Source organism: Struthio camelus, chromosome 14 (genome assembly GCF_040807025.1).
Source record: "Struthio camelus isolate bStrCam1 chromosome 14, bStrCam1.hap1, whole genome shotgun sequence".
Classification (NCBI taxonomy): domain Eukaryota; kingdom Metazoa; phylum Chordata; class Aves; order Struthioniformes; family Struthionidae; genus Struthio; species Struthio camelus.
The window spans coordinates 22700664-22718986 of NC_090955.1; the positions used below are offsets into that span (position 1 = coordinate 22700664).

The 18323-nt window shown below is 51.9% G+C and overlaps 1 protein-coding gene across 9 annotated transcripts in view; it reads right to left on the reverse strand.

Moving 5' to 3' along the window:
- POC1A (POC1 centriolar protein A) overlaps positions 1 to 18323 on the reverse strand; it is a 179363-nt gene that overhangs the window by 15481 nt on the left and 145559 nt on the right. For all 9 annotated transcript variants that reach the window (XR_011144061.1, XR_011144062.1, XR_011144067.1 and 6 more), the window contains 3 exons: positions 11247 to 11306; positions 10035 to 10256; positions 8913 to 9000 (listed from right to left, as the gene is read on the reverse strand). The gene's annotated coding sequence lies outside the window, so the exon portion shown is untranslated. The remainder of the gene's footprint in view (positions 1 to 8912; positions 9001 to 10034; positions 10257 to 11246; positions 11307 to 18323) is intronic.

Below are 18323 nucleotides of genomic sequence, written 5' to 3' on the forward strand. Positions count from 1 at the left end.
TGCTGCTATTATGCCTTGCTTGCTCACACACACACACAAAGAGAAATGGGCACGCTGCAATTTCAGCAGTGAAGTGCCTGTGCGAGTTAGAAAAAAGACTATTTAACCAGTCTGTTCCCAATTGCTGTTGGAAAACTACCCCAGGGACCTGCTCTCCCCGATTCGGCCAAAGGGCGCAGGCTGGAGGCTGCAATGCCCCCCAGGCTCTCCCCCGCACAGCCCCCGGGAGGCGACCCAGTCCCCAGACCGTTTGAGCCTACACGCGTAACAACATACAACACCAAAGGGAAAAAACCAGAAAACGCTTCCAGATCTTCTCCACTAAAGCAATCAGTGCCCCAGCAGGGAGATATCAGATAGGCAGGGATGGATCTGGAGGCAAGGTCAGGTCTGGGCTTTATCAGCCTTCCCGGTCCCAAATTGTGCAGGTAGGGATGCAGGAGCTCAGAACGGCGTAGAGCAGCTGGTGGGAGACGGGTTCAGTGCCAGAGAGCCCTGGGGGGAGACAGACCCAGTACTCTGCAGCTTTCGTGCCCCGCCGCACACCCTGCGGCGTGCCCTGCGAGGGGAAGGAGCTTTGGGAAGGACGAAGGGCGAGCCGGGAGGCGTCAGGCCTCCCGTAGCTCGCTGACAAAGCTTGCATTTTTCCATTATGCCCGTGCACCTAGCCAGGGCACCTGTGGCCATCTCAGCTTTCGGCTCAGATCGGTAAGAAGGCAGCAGCCCACACCGCTTCAGACAAAAGCTTGAATAAGCAGACTCTAGGCCCCAGTTTTTGGAAAGCCGTGCATTATAGAAATCCCCCAAAGCATCTAGAAATCCCCTACTAGAACTCACAAATCTGGGTGCCCAGCCTTAGCAAAAACTTCCCAAGTTTCTTCCTTTCCAAAATCTTTTCCTGTTGACCTACTAAAATTAACATCCAGCTACTGCCTCTGTTTTTAATCACTCGCATCCTGCAATTATGGCTTTGTTTGAATTTGTGCGGAGCTGAACCTGTTGTCAGACATACACCAATTTGTATGTTTCTAATTATTTGTTTCCATCTTAAAACCTGTTTTTCAGCAGATTGCAGCTTTATTTTAATACACGTTTGGCTAGAACTTGATATACTAGTTGCCAGCAACTTAGACACAAATGGGCTTGAATTGCACAGGGGGAGCAGAGGGAGAAATGAAACTGAGTCAAACTGAATTAAAGGCCTGTTTATAAAAATGAATTAGGCAAGACCATGAAACAAACAGTGGTTTCGCATCTCAGAAGATTCCGTTTTTATAATCCTCTGCTTCTACCCCTTGAAATAAAATTATCTCAGAACGCACATTTTGGGAGCGAAAGAGGCTCTGAGGCATGGCCGGGCCAGGCTCGCAAAGGGCACTTGAAACACTTCTTTACATCTCAAGACTTCAGCCATCTCCGTTGCCTATGATTAAAGCTCTTAACCTCCTATATAATCTGTTTTTACTCGCATGGTCAGCATTAAGAACTAGCTCAGGACTGGGTAACCAAACCAAGATCAGCTTCCGCCTGTTTTCCAAGGATGCAAACGTAGCAGCTCAGGCACTCTGCTCGGTCTCTTCATCCGAGTAACTAGCAACCTCTCTTCATCCTGAGGTTCTAGCAACAGCACCTTATTTTTCCAGAAGTAAGCTGGGCACTTCATTTCTCAGTAATCTTCACACAGGTCTTCATGGGATAGAAGAGGCAGCTGAACGCAAACTTTTACGCGTTATCCCCAGGCACCTAGCAGTGCTGTAACGTGCTGTACAGAGTTGCTTTCCTTCTTTTCTCTTCCCCTCTTTTTTTTCTCTGTAGCTATTTCCCCTGTGCTAAAGGATTCTGGAGTCTCTGATCTAAAATGCAGATCAGAGAGACTGACTCGGAGACAATTAAACCAAGCGAAAAAACATACGTTATTTGCTGGCAAGTGCTGACTTTTTAGCGGGGGCCACTTTCTGCATAATGCATAGATCCAGCTGCAAATCTCTGCCGGGAGCCAGCCTGCTCCGCGAGAGCGCTGTGATGCCTGCAGCAGGCTGGAGAGAGCCTCCCCCAACTCCCGAGTAGGACCTTGGATCAACCGAAGCTGAAACAGCTACAGAAGAGTCCAGGCCAGATTTTACACACGCTCCCGGGGCCTGAGGGAGGCCAGACACTGAGAGTTTGCTAAGAGCCACGCAGATGTCCGATAGCGATGCTGTTCCTTGCATTAACACTGAGAGTGGGTGAGGTCATCCAGACTCCTGGTGATCTGGGTCTCAGCTTGCAGGGGAGGATGCTGAACAGCAGCAACCGTTCAGAAAGTTGCTACCCCTTTGCCTTTTCTCATGCGTTTGACCTCCACCTCTTGGCTTCTTCAGGTCCTGGCCATGCCGCCTGTTCTTCCCCATCCTTCATTCACACGGCCCTTCCCTCACTGCTGTTGGTCAGACAAGTTAACTACCCAGTATTTCTTTGCTAAATTCTTCCCTGCTCAGCCATGTCACACCACCTAACTGGATGGCTATGAGAAAGCATTTGTTTAAGCGGCCGTCTTGAGCCTGTAAGGACATGAGGCTCCAACGTGTGGCTTCACATTCAAGTCAGTATTTTTTTCTTGCACAGGAGCAGGGAAGACTAACCCACCCCACAACTGGGCAGCTTAAGAGACTCATGCCACGAAAGCCGCCTCGTGAACAAGATGCTGGGTGGATGCAAAAGAGAAGGGAAGGGATGGGTCAGTGGAGGACCCCAAAACTCCTGCGCTGCAGACTAGCGTAGTACCCACCAGCCACTCTGTGGGGCGCTGCCCTGTTACGTCAAGGTGAGAGGAGGCCAACACGTGTAGTGAGACGTCCTAGGAACTAACTTGATCCTTAGTCTAGTCCCGACTTCCACATCTCCTTTATGATGGCTGCAGCAATGACATCAAACCAAATGAGAGCACTTGGGTAGGCTAGCCCTCCGCTCATCCTTTCCTCTCCCTAAAAACCACCTACGCATCCCTAACATAGCGCCCTTCAGAAGGGCCGAAGCTAACAGGAGAGGCGAGTGCTAGATGCGTTTAACAGCAAAGAATGAACCGAAGACAGCTCTGCAGCCATTCCTTCTAAATATAGACGAAACCGCTGTTTACATATTTCCAGGCTTGCTCTCTGCACCCTGATGACTTCTGGCAGAGGCAGCAGGCTGGAGGTGTGAGCTGGAATGAAACGGGCTCTGTTCTGATTGTAGGACTGTCCCAATTCATTAGTGCATTGGAGAGCTAAGTGTAAGGTGATGCGTTTGTTAGCTTTGGCCCTGGGCACACACCTCCCTGGGTCTCGCTGTTAACTGGGAGCCTGGATCCAAGCACACCCACACAGAGGGAGTTACAGGGACACTAATAGCTGAAGCTGAGGAAAGTCTAATCTCTGTAAGGGGAAACGCATACAACCAAGCAGAGCCTGGAGAGGCTTCCCAAACACCACAGCCTCCTCTTGGCCAAGACAATGCAGGGGCAAAGGCAAAACAGCAACCAGAGCTTGAGACAGACTTACAGCTGAAACGAGCTGTTGAGTTTGGGTCCTGCTTCAGCTAGTCCTCAAAGCTCTGTCACTCAAATCGGCAGGCCTGCGGGCCAGGCTTGGGACTGATGTGCTGGCATGAAACCATGCGCACGCTTTTCAAGCAAAGCGGCAGTATGTCCTGCGGAGCGGAGATGGAAGAGTGAGCAGGACCTCCGAGAAGGGAGAGAGGCTGGTGCTCACGGCTGAACGGGGCTGGGGAGCAGGAGGGAACCTCTCCGCTCCCGCTGCCCTGCAAGCCCCGCTCACCACCATCCCCAGCGCTGGGGCAGGGAGCGGGTGAAAGATGAAGAGCAAGGACGGGGGCGGGAGGAGACAGGGCGTACAGTGGGAAGATCAGACACAGAGCAGCAAGGCAGAGGCTGTTCCCCTCTTCTCGGTCCTTGGCCCTCTGGGGTCCAGCCTACCCCTTGACAGGCAGGGATGCCACAGACTGGCAGAGACACCCCGAGCTAAACCCCACGCCAGCGGCACAGGAACGATGCGGGGCTCAGAGGGACACAGCCAGCGAGGTTCAGAGTCGTCTCTCTTGCTGAGTGCCGCACACATCAGCACGCGCAAGATGAGCGTTGCACTGTGGCATCAACTCCCAGCAGCGCCTAGAGGTGCAGCAAACTCTTTTTGCCTACATTCAAAGGGCCCCAGGATGAAGCAGACGTTACGAACGCACCAGCGCCAGCTCCTCCCTTCACACAGCCTGTGCAGAGCACCCTCCCTCGCTGCCGGCCCTGCCAGGAGCGCCGATAGCTCCAGCGCTGCAGAATCGCTTTTGCTGCTGGATCTGTGAGCTCTTTGCAAGTGCAGGGAAGTGTCATCTCCCCCCACACCCTATCCCAACCCCTTCTTTTTACACGTGAGGCAAGCCAGCAAAAGGCGGTGTGCAAAGCCCACAGCAGGAGCCCCAGCCTCCTGGATGGTCCCGTGGTGGGCTCTTGTGGGATCACCCACGCAGCCCCCGACCCGTGTGATCGCGGCTGATGAGCGGCTTCTGCTCTGCTCTCTGCCAGAGCAGCCCACGAAGTGCTTGCAGGTAGCTCATCTCCAAACACTGGCTGAAGGTAATGCACCTAATTCATCACCCCTCACCACCTCTAAACTTCTGGAGCGTGGAACAAGAAGCCAGGCTAGAGCAGTTTAGCACCTGAGGACCCCAGTCCAACTTAAAACTTCTGTTTCCCAAATCCAGGAGCTCTTAATGCCCTGCCACCGCTACAGGCATGCCAGCAAGACGAATCCACCAGAAGAGAACAGCCTAAAAGCGAAACAACTCCCTCCCTGTGGCTACAAGCCATTGCTGTTGAGTGGTAACATTAGACAGGAAAAAATCCCAAATTCACACCAAAAATCATTGTTTTCACAAAGAGGAGTTTGCAAGTTCCCCTGTGGGACAACATGTTCCTCAGCCCGAGGAAGAGAGCTGTCTGCTCCTGCTCCATCTCCTCCTGAGAGGTAGCCAGACCTGCCCCGGACATCCAGCCAGCCCTGCTGTGGAAGAGGTCAAGACCAGGCGAATGTGCACGTGCGCCTGGGGGCCGCCTGGGCCCGAGCACGCCGGCCTGCCGCAGCTGCCTGCTCTGCCTCGCTGCTCCCAGGGCTGTGCAAGAGCCTCTCCCTTGGCTTCCTGTCCCTGGTTGCCTGCCTCTCGCCGGGAGCAAGAAAGCCCAAGAGGAGCATCCCCTGTCTAGAAAGCCTTTACCCTCGCAGCCAAAGTGGGTGTGGATTTCCCTCCAGGCTTCACTGAGAGCAGAAACTACGCCATGAGACTGCGATGCGTGTCCGACAGCGCGTTATTTCTGACGCAGCACAGCCCTGTCCGGGCTCCGGCGCCCTCAGTAGTCAGCCACAGAAATGGGAGGCAGAATTAAATTCTTGTTCAGCCCTTTCCAGCGGTGAACGCGTTCCAAGGAAACCCTAATTGCTTTGCTGACTTGTTGTCAGCAGACAGAGGGGTCAGACAACTTGTTTGAAGTGACCCGCTGGGTGTGAACACGCACCTCTCAGAAGAGAGCACTAGAGGCAAACGGCCTTTCTGTACAAACGAATGGCCTGGGACTTCAGAGTAGCCACGCATTTTGAGTGCCCAATTCAGGGCATCTGGAAAAGGCATCTTATTTGTGGTGGTTGGAGGCTCAGCTAAAAGGCAGGTGGTGCGCAGCGTCTCCAGGCAGTTACCAGGAACGTCCTCCCTCTCCCAGGTCTCCAGCTTTGCAGGATGCATAGCCCAGAGCACCTTCTCCATTGGTGCCAAAACCCAGCAGCACTCCAGGCTGTCTGGAAGGCATTCTGGAGGTCACCCCAGGAAAAGACGTTTCCGCCAGGCTGAGCTCTCCCTGTGGGCAGCACTGGGTGCAGCAGCGAGGAGGAACCACAGAGATTCAGCCTGCGCTCTGCGCAGCAGCAGCCTCCTGCGCCAGCCGCGAGGAGCTCTGCCGGAGCGGGGAACCGTCTCCCTGCCTCGGTCCTACAGGGCAGCATCGCCCGGATGCATCTGCCTCCCCCTGCCAGCTGAGCCAGGGGGTCACGCCGAGGCTGGTTTTCAAGACCTCACCGTAGCACTGCCCTATTTCTGCTTGTAGACATTTTTCATGAGCCTCTCCTCCTGCTTGGTTGAAAAGGGAAGAGACATGCTTGATGTTAAGGAAATGTAACAGAGCATGCAGCAATTCAACTGCTCAGACACATATGCTGCCTTCCTTCTGCTCTGTACCAGCGAGGCTGTTCCATATTTAGATCTGGATCCATCTCTTGCAAACTTGACCAACTGTTCCTCCACAGTGTCATCTTTGCTTGTTTACCCCCAAACTGTTCACTGAAATTCTCAGTTCTAGGCGGGGGGGGGGGATGAAGGTTTTTGTTGTTAATGACAGGAAAAGCATTAAACACCGAGACAGCCCGAACCAGAGCTCCACACTCCTGGTTAGAGGGGTCAAAAGATTCCTTACTGAGTCACTGTCTTAATCAGAGACCCCCCCCCCCCCCCGAGTGTGAAGACAGAAGTGTTTCCTAGAAATCACTGTTTCAGCAATTGGGCCGGCCCTGTGCTGACTCCCAGGGCAGCAGCCAATTCACTGAATCACTTGGCTTCCTCCTCGCAGAATCACCGGTCTCCCATGACTTTCCAAAGTCTCACTCTGGCTAGCCTGTCCTCCCCGCCACCCTCCCTGCACACAGATATATTTTAGGCCGCAAGTTGCCTAAGTCTTTGTAAAGAACCGTGACTCATGAACCTGGAAATCAGTAGGATGTTCATATGAGAAGTATGTTCCCAGATGCCTGGCAAGTTTAGTGACTAGGCGTGAAGGCAGCCAAAAAGCTTCGGCCATGTTTGCCTTTGGTTTAACCCGTCTGGGCCCAAGGGGCCCAAGAGAGCTACCCCAAGCGCAGCACTGTCTATCTCCAGAGTAAATCACTGTGTTACAGTCTCTCTGAGAAGGAAAGGCTGAAAAATCCAGAGGCAGATAGATGTAACAAGTAGGAAACATGGAAAGGCCAGAAGAGACGAGAGAGCGCATTTCCCTACCTCCTTTACTGTGCTAAATCGATACAAGTTCACCCTGGTGTGCGGGTGCTTGCTTTGGGACTGGCAGCCAGACAAAGATGGTTTTGCCCAGCTTTTTCACCTGCCACCCACAGACGTTACTTGGTTATGTCCTACAAGAGGCAGAGGTGGGCCCTTGTCCTCCTGCACATAGTGAGAAGCCTCCAAGGCTTCTTGTTAAATGTCCACATCTGCTCCTGGTTTGCCTTTTATGTGAAGATAGTACTGCCTACTGGAGGATCTGTGCTGTGGATTTGGTGAAAGCACATCCTGCAGTCTTTGGTGAGCGTCTTCAGGGAGAGGCGATAGCTGAATCAGGCAGGCTAGCATGGAGAGCAAAGCGTGCCTGCTCTCGCCAGCTACCATCCTGGTCCAAAATGGTCCCTGGGTCATTAAAAAGCAAACATCTTTGTTGCCCATGCACAGCAACACGAGAGGCTTGGGCTACGGTTCTGCCATCGCAAAGATCACTCAGGCACGCAGATGTGACGTGGATCTGGGGAGCTCACGTGTCTTAGCCCGAGCACAAACTGTTGAGTTCATGCTGGCTTTGTGATTTTATCCTCTCCGCCAAAAGACAAACATCACCTCATCTCATGTAAGATGCAAAGAGCTCCAGAGCACAGTGGACATCTATTAGCAGTACAGGCCTAAAATCTTACAAAAACATTCATCCAACTGTGAGTCAGGAGAGCTGCCCATCTCACACCCCCTCTGTGAGGCCAGGCCAGCCATAGGAGGTTGAAAGTGGGATATACAAAACTGCTGAGCCTTGCCTTCAGAGCCCCTCTCTCCTCCCACTTATGCCCCAGGATGTCATGCAACGCCACAGCCTTGAGGGCAGCTGCCCGCCTCACCATACCCTCCCTGGAGCTCGTCTCTTGGAAAACCAACCTCCCCCGACGCCCACCGCAACGTGCAGCACTTCAGCCCTCCCACGAGCGCTGTGACTTGTATGAGTTTTCCTCATGCTTGAGGCAGATCTTACGGAGTTAAGAGTGCTTTCCTGGCTTGCTTTGCCAGTGGAAGAGCAATTTACAGCAGAGCAGATGGATGAAATTCTAATTTGGGTTTCACATGATTTATATAAATAGGCTTAGACAAGGTTGCGTGTAGATGGCGCAGTCATCTGCCAGCTTCGTTCTGTTTACCTAAAGACCCTCTCCTCCCTTCCCATTAATCTTGCAAAGCACCTCAGCAACGTCTAGTGTGTTCCCAATAACTAGTCACCTCAGACTGTGTCATCCTCCTCCAGGCCTCCTGCAAAGCGCACAGCTCAGATGTAGCATACCAGTAAGCAAAGTAACCCCAGGATCCCAGCAGGGCCAGCAGAGATAGCTGGGGACCAGATTTAGTCTCACCCCTTAAGTCCAAACTAGTGTAAACAGTAGCGATGCTGTCCCGTTTTCCCCTGCTCACTCATAGGAGAGTGATTTCTGCCAAGGCTTCTCATCGTCACTAGATGCTCTCAGTGAGGGGACAGCAGTGACCCCACTTCCACCCTTGTGAAGATGACACAGCAATTGCCTTCTCCTCCTCACTAGCACGTTGCAAAAGAGCCACCACCGCATCCTTACAGGGAACAAATCAACAAGCATGCCTCTGCTGGGCTTAAAAACCTGCCTCGTCCCCATCACTCCTCTGTCTCTTGAGCAGTGGCATAGGCTGGCACTGCCGTCAAGAAGAGGCATGTGGCAAACACCCTGTTGTGGCAGGTCTCACTCCCTCAGGACTCCAGCATGCATCACAGTCTCTGCTGTACCTGCTGAGCATCTCGATAGCACGTTTCCCTAAAGCACAGGAGCCACAGGGCAGAACTGCTCCCTCACCTCAGACTGACTTGGACCTGGCAGCCACTGGTGAGTGCGATACTGCTCTCTCCTTCCCCCAGGTCATTTCCAGCCTTGGTCTTCTCTTCTAGAAGGCAAGCATGATAGGTTCCCTTCAGAAAAAAAGCGTGTTAACATGCAGAATAACCCTCCACCAGTGAGAGGTAGGGGACAGCCAAAACCAGCTTTTCTTGTTCCGTTTCCATTCTGGCAGTAAGAAGATTAGCAGTTTCCCAGTGGGAAGGACAGGACAGGGATTTAGTTCAGATGAATGTTCTTATCTTTCAGACCAATGGTTGGGATCTTCTTGGGAAACAAAGGCATTTGGGCACCCTTACACTCTTAAAAATCCCAGCTACTGTTCTTTTAACTGACCACCAGAAACAAGTTATCAGACAGCTGCATCTTCCCTGTGTTGCACAGAGTTGACAGGGTTACTCCATCTGCAGTACAGAGCTAGGTGGTGGGGCCCTGTTAGCATCTGCCCATCTCAAAATACCTAAGGTAAGAATTGCCAGGGTGATTAACCACCAACACATTCAAGTCCAGACTGAAACAGGAAATGGGGACACATTTCTCTAATTTGAAGGCCAAAATTCAGATTGCTAAACAAAACTTCACCTATACTCATCGGTGAGTAAAGATGGACCCAAAGTACCTGAGATGCCAACATTACCCCGACCCAAAGCTATGCCACGTTTCGCATTTAAGTGTCACGTAGTGCCTCTGTCTTCTGAATCACTGTCAAAATGATCAACACCGCAAAGAGGATGCGTGAAACAGAACACACTAGTTTAGAGCAGAAATCAACTGAAACCTTGTTAAATCTCCCAAGAGGTTGCTCTGCCTACATCCTTCATTTTAAAACCTTATTTTCTAAGGAAAATAAGGTTTACCCAACTATACTTTCCGCACCTCCCTCCTGCCCTACTCTCTCTTTGAATTAGTTGGCCAGTTTCATCCAGGGGCTCCAACTTATTACAGGAAGAAAATTTACATTTTGTGAAGGTAGGTGGTAGATAAGGAATAAATCCTACTCCTGTCCCATGGGAGAGCTGCAGCGTGAGTTCATCTTTTATCAGACAGAGAATCCACACGTACCTTTTACCAGGAGACACAAACCTGCAGGAAACGAGGCTTTGCTGGTTTCCGCCACTCATGGAACAACTTGTATTATTTGTATTATTGTATCCTAGGAGCCCTAGTTTCTGTCCCGCATTTAGTCTCTACTGTGAGAGGTATTTTCCAGGGTCAGCCTAGAAGGAGTTGAGGAGGGAGCAGACTTTTAACCGCTTGAGCGCAAAGAGCAGATTCCCATGTCCGAGTGTTTCCATGCAATGTGCCCTATAAGAAAAAAAAAAATCTTCTTGGGCTCAAAGCATACACAAAGAAATCCTGACACCAGGGAAGCCAACACAAGGTTGCCTCCAGGAAAAGCTCAGGGTGCTCACGCATGGGCTTGGGATGCAAAGCACTCCCAGCCAAGAGCAGAACCTCGTGGGGTTGAGGGTCATGCGCTTGTAGGAGGAGTGCCAGCCTCTGCCCTGGCACAAGACGCCGGCTGACGACACAAAATGGAATAGGTCTCACTTAGAGAGGAGGAGAAAGCGAGCCCTAGACTCAGGGACCTGGAGTCCCTTCCTGCTTCCACCATTAAACTGTGAAATGAGTGTACCACTAACAACAACGCTGGGAAATAAGGCATCGCCCGAGACAGGAGAGAAGGGAAGAGTCACATGAGCCTCATCTCTATCTAGGCAACTTTCTGTCTTGTACATTAGCCAGCATCCAGCCTCATTTTAGACACGTTTAGCAACGGAGGAATTACACTGATGCCCCTCAGGGGATTATCCTATGGCCTAGTACATCTCACTGGCAGAAGGGCTTTCGGCGGAGTTGGGGACATGTCAAAGAGGAAACCCCAAAGTCCCTGTGGAAAATCATTAGCCAGGAGCGAGCAGCCTCGGTAGCCCTCGGGAGCATTACCAGAACAGGGCGAGGAAGGCAGCAAGGAGAACATGGAGCAGGGACAGTCGCATTTGCCTGCCGAGGAAGCCAGCTTCAGCCTGAAAGGCAATCCTCTCATCCACCCGAAAACCTCTGCTGACGGAAATTCAACACCAACCTAGGGATACGCGGCTCCTGCCCAAACCGCAAGTGATTTGTAGCTGGGGCTGGAGTCAGAAGGGTCAACATGCATCCATCCCAATGTTTTGAAAAGAAATTTCTCCAGAAAGATTTGGGTTCAGAATGAAATTCAAAAGATGCACTATTTGATTATTCCTGCCCTTCATTTCAGCCTTCGTTTTTCTAACCCTTTTAATAAGCACCTACCTGTTAGTATTGGCCAGGAGATTGCCTTGGAGAAGTTTGAGCAGCTTGTATAGAAGATGCCTGAGAAACAATAAAAGAAGAATAAAACTTTGCTAGATCCCAAGAGCAAAGAGAAAAAACACATCTGTCTAGAAACGTACTTACCACCAGCAGGGTTTTACTAGCATCTGAATCAACTTTTAGCATGGACATGCTCTCCCAGGCTTTCTCTGGGCATTAAAGTGACACTATTTCAGTCCCTAAGCAGCAGAACATCTCACGATGTCTTAGACAAATATTCTAGGATCGAGCTGAACACTCGGATGAACAGCGTAGTTTATTCTCACAACGGAGTACAATTCACTGCTTCTCCTTCAGAAGCCAGCAGTAAGATAAGCACTGATTTCAGGATGAACCATTAAGCACAATCCCAGATCTCCATCCAGGCCAGCATGAAAGCATTTGCGTGGATGGAGCATAAATTGAAGCCTCTTTCTTGAGAGAGGGAGAGACTTTCCTGAGCTGGGTGCTGAGGACCTTTGCCTCTCCCCTGAGGCGCAAGGGCATCACCTTCACTATTTCACTCTTGCACCGAGTGAAACCACTGTCGCTGTAGAGCTACAGGGTTTGAGAGAGCCGTTTCCATTCACAACTCCTCGGTGCTCATTCACTCCAAAACATTCCCTTTGGCCAGATATTTATCATTCTTGTGTCATCCTCAAAGTATTTTGCAGGGGTGGTAGGAGTGGCTTTTGGAAGACATTTGAGCACATCCACACATACATGCTTGGGCTGCTGTGTGTTTGGCCAAACAAACACAACTGCACAAAAAGAATTTTTTTTTTTTTTATGGTAGGATAGCTACAAGTGGGAAATGAACCTTCCAGTCCTGCCAGAAAAAAATCCCTGTGGGGATTTCTGAGTGTGCCCAAAACTCACTGGACTAAGATCTCCTCTATGCATCCCACTGGCTTGTGTGGGTGAGAAATTAAACCAAATCGGAAGTTTTTTCAATAATAAAATTAAGCAAAAAAAAAAATCCCCTCACCCCACTCAAAAATCCAGCCAGAACTGCCTGAAGAGTAACACAGATGCATCACTCGGACAGCCCGGCACCTGGGCCAGGTCTCTCCAGTCCTCGGGCCCTGGGAAGGCAGGAGATGACTGCAAAACACCAAAAGAGACGGACGTTTCTGCAGCCGGCTCAGGTGCCTGGCGCACTGCGGACACCACGGCTACACTGAAACAGCAACTCAGACGAGTCACCCTGCACGGCCCTGCCCTGGCGGCATATTCACACGCTAGGGATGCTGGAGCGCTGCTCCTCAACCCACATGTGAAGGTCCTGCCTTGAGCGAGAACCACAGTTCAGATTTACCTTTAACGCACAGCTGGAGCATCATCAAATGTTCTTCCTCCCAGGCTGACAGCGTGGCTGGCAGATCTGCTCGATACCAAAACCAGCGAAGAAAAAGGAGCTCTAAAACCACTATTTCAAAAACTTATCTGTTTAAAAAGGCTATTGCATCACCACGTGAAGCGTGGAGGCCAGACTCTGCTGCCAGTTACACTGGGTTGGGCTTTGGGGTTTGTTGCCCTTTGGGTTTTTGAATATGTGTTTTTTTTATCCCGTTTAAAACACACCTAGTAAGGTAAACTTGCCTCCAAGCGCTTTTTCCCATTTTACGCCAAAGCTGTCGCAGGCAAACGTCAGCCCTGGTGGAACGCCATTGGCGGCAGTGGTTTTATACCCCAAATATAAAGCCGTCCCGGAGCTGTTTGTCTCAATGTCCAAAATAGATGCTGGCAGAACCTGGCAATCACGCTGGTTACACACAGTAATGAGCTGTTGCTATATCGAGAGATCATTTCAACAGACAGTTGAAGAATTAGTAGCAGTTACTGCTCGAGGTACCTGGATTTGAAGACACTCAGCATGTTGGTGAGGGCTGGAACTGACACACGAGAAATTCCCAATTTAGAGCAGTGGGTGGAGACCGTTCAATCACAACTCAAATCTAGGCCAGCACAGACACCCAGCCCAAAAGTCCTCTGCTGGCAGGGGACAGCACTTGGTTGTAGGCACTTGAACTTCCAAAGCAAGGAGCTTAGCGGAGATTTTTGCTTGATTTTCCATTTCCTGACATCACTAAAAGATTCACTGAAAGAGGAGGCAACGGAGGGTCCCGCAGCACCTTCCAGTCTCCCAAAACACTTCTCTCACCTTAATTACCGCATGGATGTAAACGGGAATTTTGCTTGCGCCTGAACCCAAAAAAGGTCTTACAAAAGGGGGACCCAGTTCAGAAAGGCACCTGAAGAGTGAGGTTTCCCAGGCAGCTTAAACTGATGCGAGTTCCCACCCCGAAAGGAGTCCTGCGCCTGCCCACGCGCTGGGGCAGCCAGCCGAGAGGCCGTGCCGGGGCACGCTGCAAGGGTTTGCCGCCAGCCAGGGAGGTGTGGGACGCGTGGCCCGGGCACCCTCTGCCACCGAGGCGCTCAGCGAAGCCCCTGTGAAACCGGACCCCGATCACGCGCTCCCCTTGGGGCAGGGCAGGGCAGCTGGTCCCACCGAGGTCAGCAAGATGTGCTGAGCACCCGGGTGCCGGCCCAGGGGTCTCCCTGAATACGGCATCATTTACACAAAGCTAATTCGCCCCTCAGCTCCTCTGGTGGCAGGTCCCAGCCCTGATCCCTCCCGACTCAACAGCTAAAACTCTCATTTAACTTCAATGGGGCCGGGATTTGGCCTGGACTCAACTAAATCCACGAACGTCAGTGGCTTTGCTTAGGATTTAATTCCCTGGATTAAACGGGAGCGGAGCTTGTCCGGCGCGTGCCGGGAGCCAGCAGCTCCCTCTGCAGAGCTGGGGAGCCCCGCTCGCACCCCGCGCCGCTGCTCGCAGGGCACCGCTCGCCCTTCCCAAACCCGTGCGAGGGCCCTGACTCTAAAACAAACAAACAGCAACATAAGAAAGAAAGAAAAAAAAAGAAGAGCAGCATTTATTTTCCTCACAGCTGTGCTCTCCCGGACAGAGGATTTCTGTGGCAAGACAATAAAGCTTTATACGGCAAGGTTAAGTTTCAGTTACTTGAAACTATCAGCTCTTGTGTTCGAATCATCTTATATCCTCCACAATCAAACAAGGCTTCCCCGCTGGCAAGTATTCGGTCACGCTGTTTCAATCGGACACAAAGGCCCAACAGGGCTGGATTTAAAGTGATCTAACAGGAGATGCCCAAACTCAGCTTCGGGGGGTGGCGGGGGGGTGGTTACGGCCATGGTATTTTTTGCTCCTTTGGGCTGTCCAACCCCTTTCCCGCAGGGGAAGGGCAGGTCCGACGTGCCGACCCCGCTCCTAAGCGAGAGGAGTCTGAACCCGAGCTCTGGAGCTCACTTGCTTCCCAAATGAAAACCTGCCTCAAGCACACGCGTTTCCTCTCAAGGAGGCAAGAGCAGGCCAAAACACGCAGTCGCGTAGCTGGGCCAGTCGTTTCATGGCGTTTACGGCATCGCAGCGCCAAGAGGCGCCACGAAGACTTTTGTTTCCCTCGGTGCAGGTGCGGACGCGTTTAGGCCTCCCGAAGGGCAGGAAACGTGGCTAGCTGGGTCGCGTGGAGCAGCGGGAAGCAGCGTCTCATCACAGCACCCTGGACGTGGCCTGGAGCCCCCTCAAGCTCTCAGCCCGGACGCAGACGAGCGGCTGTTCACCAGGTGAACTGTGCCCAGAAACAGGGTCAGGGAGAGATCGGACTACGTCAGCGGCGCGAGAGGTGCCTGCACAGGCGTGTTGACTGCTGAAGGTGAAGAGCCCTTTGCAGGAACTGGCTGAAGTGCCAGAAACAGCCCTCTGTCCCAGCAAGACACGGCTTGTCCCGCACGATCCAGCCACAAAAGGCAGGTCTGAGCCAGGTGTAGGACACAGACGGTGGCTCGCGTGCCCCGAGAGGCCAGCCAGCGTGGTGGTGCCAAGCTGCGAGCGCAGGGCAGCTCCAGCCAGGGCTGGCACCAGCACAAGACGGACGCTCCTGCCACGTCCAGAGAGCCAGCACGGTCCCTGGAGCAGTCCCTTCCAGCCCAGCAGCGGGACGCCAGCAGCGCTGCTCCAGGAGACGCCTGCACTTCCTCACACCTTCAGCCTCTGCTGCCACCAGACCTAGGATACCACCTGCCAGGACCTGAGACCTGAAGGGCAGAACAGGAAACCCAAAAAACAGCCGCCAGGACCTTGGTGTCCAAGAGAAAGCATGTCATCAGACCTCTCTGGTTACGCTTGCCCAAGGCTTTTCCACGGGCAGCCTGCCCTGCACAACAGAACATTAAACAACAGCTCGGACACCGCAGAGCTACCCCAGGCTTGCTGCTCTCCAGCCAGAAGGGAGGACATGGAGATCACAGCCGGGTCAGCTGGTCCCAGCAAGGCAACTGTGTTGGGTTTTTGTGACTGGCCCACCTGGGAGGAGCCAGTCAACAACAAACGGCATGTTGACTGGTGGAGCAGGCCTGCAAGCAGCTGAACTAAAGAAACTCTCTTCCCAATAGATGGGTATATCCTGGTCTGCAGCCTTTCCTCCAATTTCGCTTGCTCCCTCCATTTTCTGGCAGTGGCGGTCAACCACGCGTGGTCAGTTTTGGTCCCCTGCAAAACGCTTAAACTCTCTTTAGGCCCAGCAAAAGACCTCCAGTGGACTTGCACTTCATCTTTCTTCAGCCAAATGCTTTCCTGGTTACTCTTTCTCTCTCCAGCAAGATTACAGAGGGCAGCATCTCTTTTAATTGTCTATCTAAATGTTCTCGGTGACCCAAATGGAAAAAAAACAATCTGATAGCCCTAATCCCATCAGTCAAAGCTAGGCCCCAGCTCAGTAAGTTACTTAATATTTGGACACGTACCACAGTCAGCAGTGCTAAACATGTGATTAAGCCAACGCATGTTTCAGAGCTGTAAAGCTAAAGATAACAGATGTTACAGTCTGAGAGGTGCTTTTGAACTAGAATTGCAAGGAGGCGGCAGGAACCAAATATCGCTTAGATAGGCAACGGGTAGCCAGCATTTGCATTTGTGAAAATGAAGGATTCATTCCTTCTGCACTGGAGGGATGTTCACCTAACACTGGTGTCTGATGGAAAAAGAGCCAGGACCCTGGAGAGAAAAAAACCGCCTCCTCTGAGCGCCCGCTCTTGCATTGAGAGACGGGACTATCAAACACACACAAGGGGAAAGGTTTCTAAGCCAACCTGGAGCCATGCAAACAGGAGCACAGAAACAAGGGGAACACCCCAGTCTGACGTGTCATTACAGAGATGTGGAAGGCAGTCAGCAGAGAAACAGGAGGAAAACGAGTTGCCAATGTCCTGCTTATTGCCACTGAAAACTACTGCTCCTCCAGCTGGCCTTATCCTGTCTGCTGCCCTTGCCTCTTCCCCCACCCCAGCGCTTCACTCAGCGTACTGAATGTCTCAGAGCCATGGCTACAAAGAGGAGAAAGCATCGGAAAAAAATCACTGATGCTTCAGCAATAAGAAGCGATCAGTTACTGGCTGCTGTCGGTCTCTTCTGCGGGCAATGAAGCAGTCTCCTGATCCAGGCAAACTCCTTGCTGCTTAGCAGACATTGCATAATTGCATTTGGGTTTCGACGCAACAGCTACAGCCCTTCCAGTAGGCACCCTGGTTACCAGCCTGAAACACAGATAATGCCACGTTAGCATCAGCGCTGTTTGTCTCCTCGGTAGGACTGCTAAGCGATTCATTCGCAACAAGCCGTACGGAGGGAGCAGGCAGTGCCGCATGAAGCAGAGCTTTATAAAACATGCTCAGAAGCATGGGAGGGTGTTAGGGGGTACTTCATCCACTGAGGTACCACGGCTTGTCCCCCACAGCCACCCCAGACTTACGCTCCCAGTGCCTTCCTGGTCTAAATCACTCACGAGACAACAGGCTTTGGATCCGTTCCACTCTTCCTCACCAATAAAGTCAGTCTTCTGGCCGTGCTCTGCATCAAAACGAGGAGAGGGAATTTCAAGAGGCAGGTTATGTGGATTCCTCATCCTCCTAGTAGCTGATGACCTTCTGAATGGGAAGGACTCCGGAGCTCTGCTCTGCCAATTTGCTACCGTTCTGGAGGTATAAAGACTGATGAGCATGGGAACAAGAGTGGGGTGTGAGCATGACTATGGATAAACTTCAAGTCAGCTCTTTAGCTGATATCTGGCAACCATGTTGCATGTGATCCATATCTCTGTGTGGAAGTCCTGCCCAATCAAGTCCTGCTGCTTCACTGAAGAGAACTGCAGCGCTGGGCTGGAGCTGTTGTGTGCTCCAGAGACAAACGCAGCCTTCTTCACCTGAGAATCATCTACCATGACCTCCATATGATCAGGAGCCAGAAGACACAGTAGGTGCATCTCAGAGGTCTGAGAAGAGGGGAGAAACTTCAGAAATGGCCCCACGTGGGAAAAAAGCTCAACTTCACAGAGGTCTCCTTCCTCCTCTGAAAGATAAAGCTAAGCTGGTCTTGCAGCAGGGTCCTGCAGCAACCCTGCGACGACAGCTTTTGCAGCACTGGTTGGTTACCTTATTCTGCTAGCCAAAATCTGGATGCCCTGTCAGCCCTTAAACCAACACTGTCCAGCACCGAGCAGGTACCATAGTCCCAAGCCTGGGAACTGTGCTTGGAACTGCTCCAGATCTGCATCAATCTCCAAGGGAAAACTGTGGCTCCCATGATCTGATCCATCCCTTTGCCCCAGGGTAGAATTTGTTGTACTTCACTGAGGAGCTATAGGACACAGATCTGGTGTGAAATCTCCCCTACAATTAGCTTGCTGTTCTGCAGTGCACGGTCCCGACTCTCAAAGTAATGCAGTTATCTCATGCCCTAGGAAGGGAACGCAAGGAAGCAATGCAGAAACCCCCGGCGGATGCACACAGGCAACAAGCTGGTCAGAGTAGCCCCCTCAGTTGCATGCAGCAATACGCTAAGGAAGCTCCCTAATGCACAAGGTCAGAGCAGAGGCATGTATAAACTCATCAGACAGCTCCTTTCAGAATAAAAGGGCTTTTCTCCTGCCACCCTCTTTCCTAATTCCTTGGGA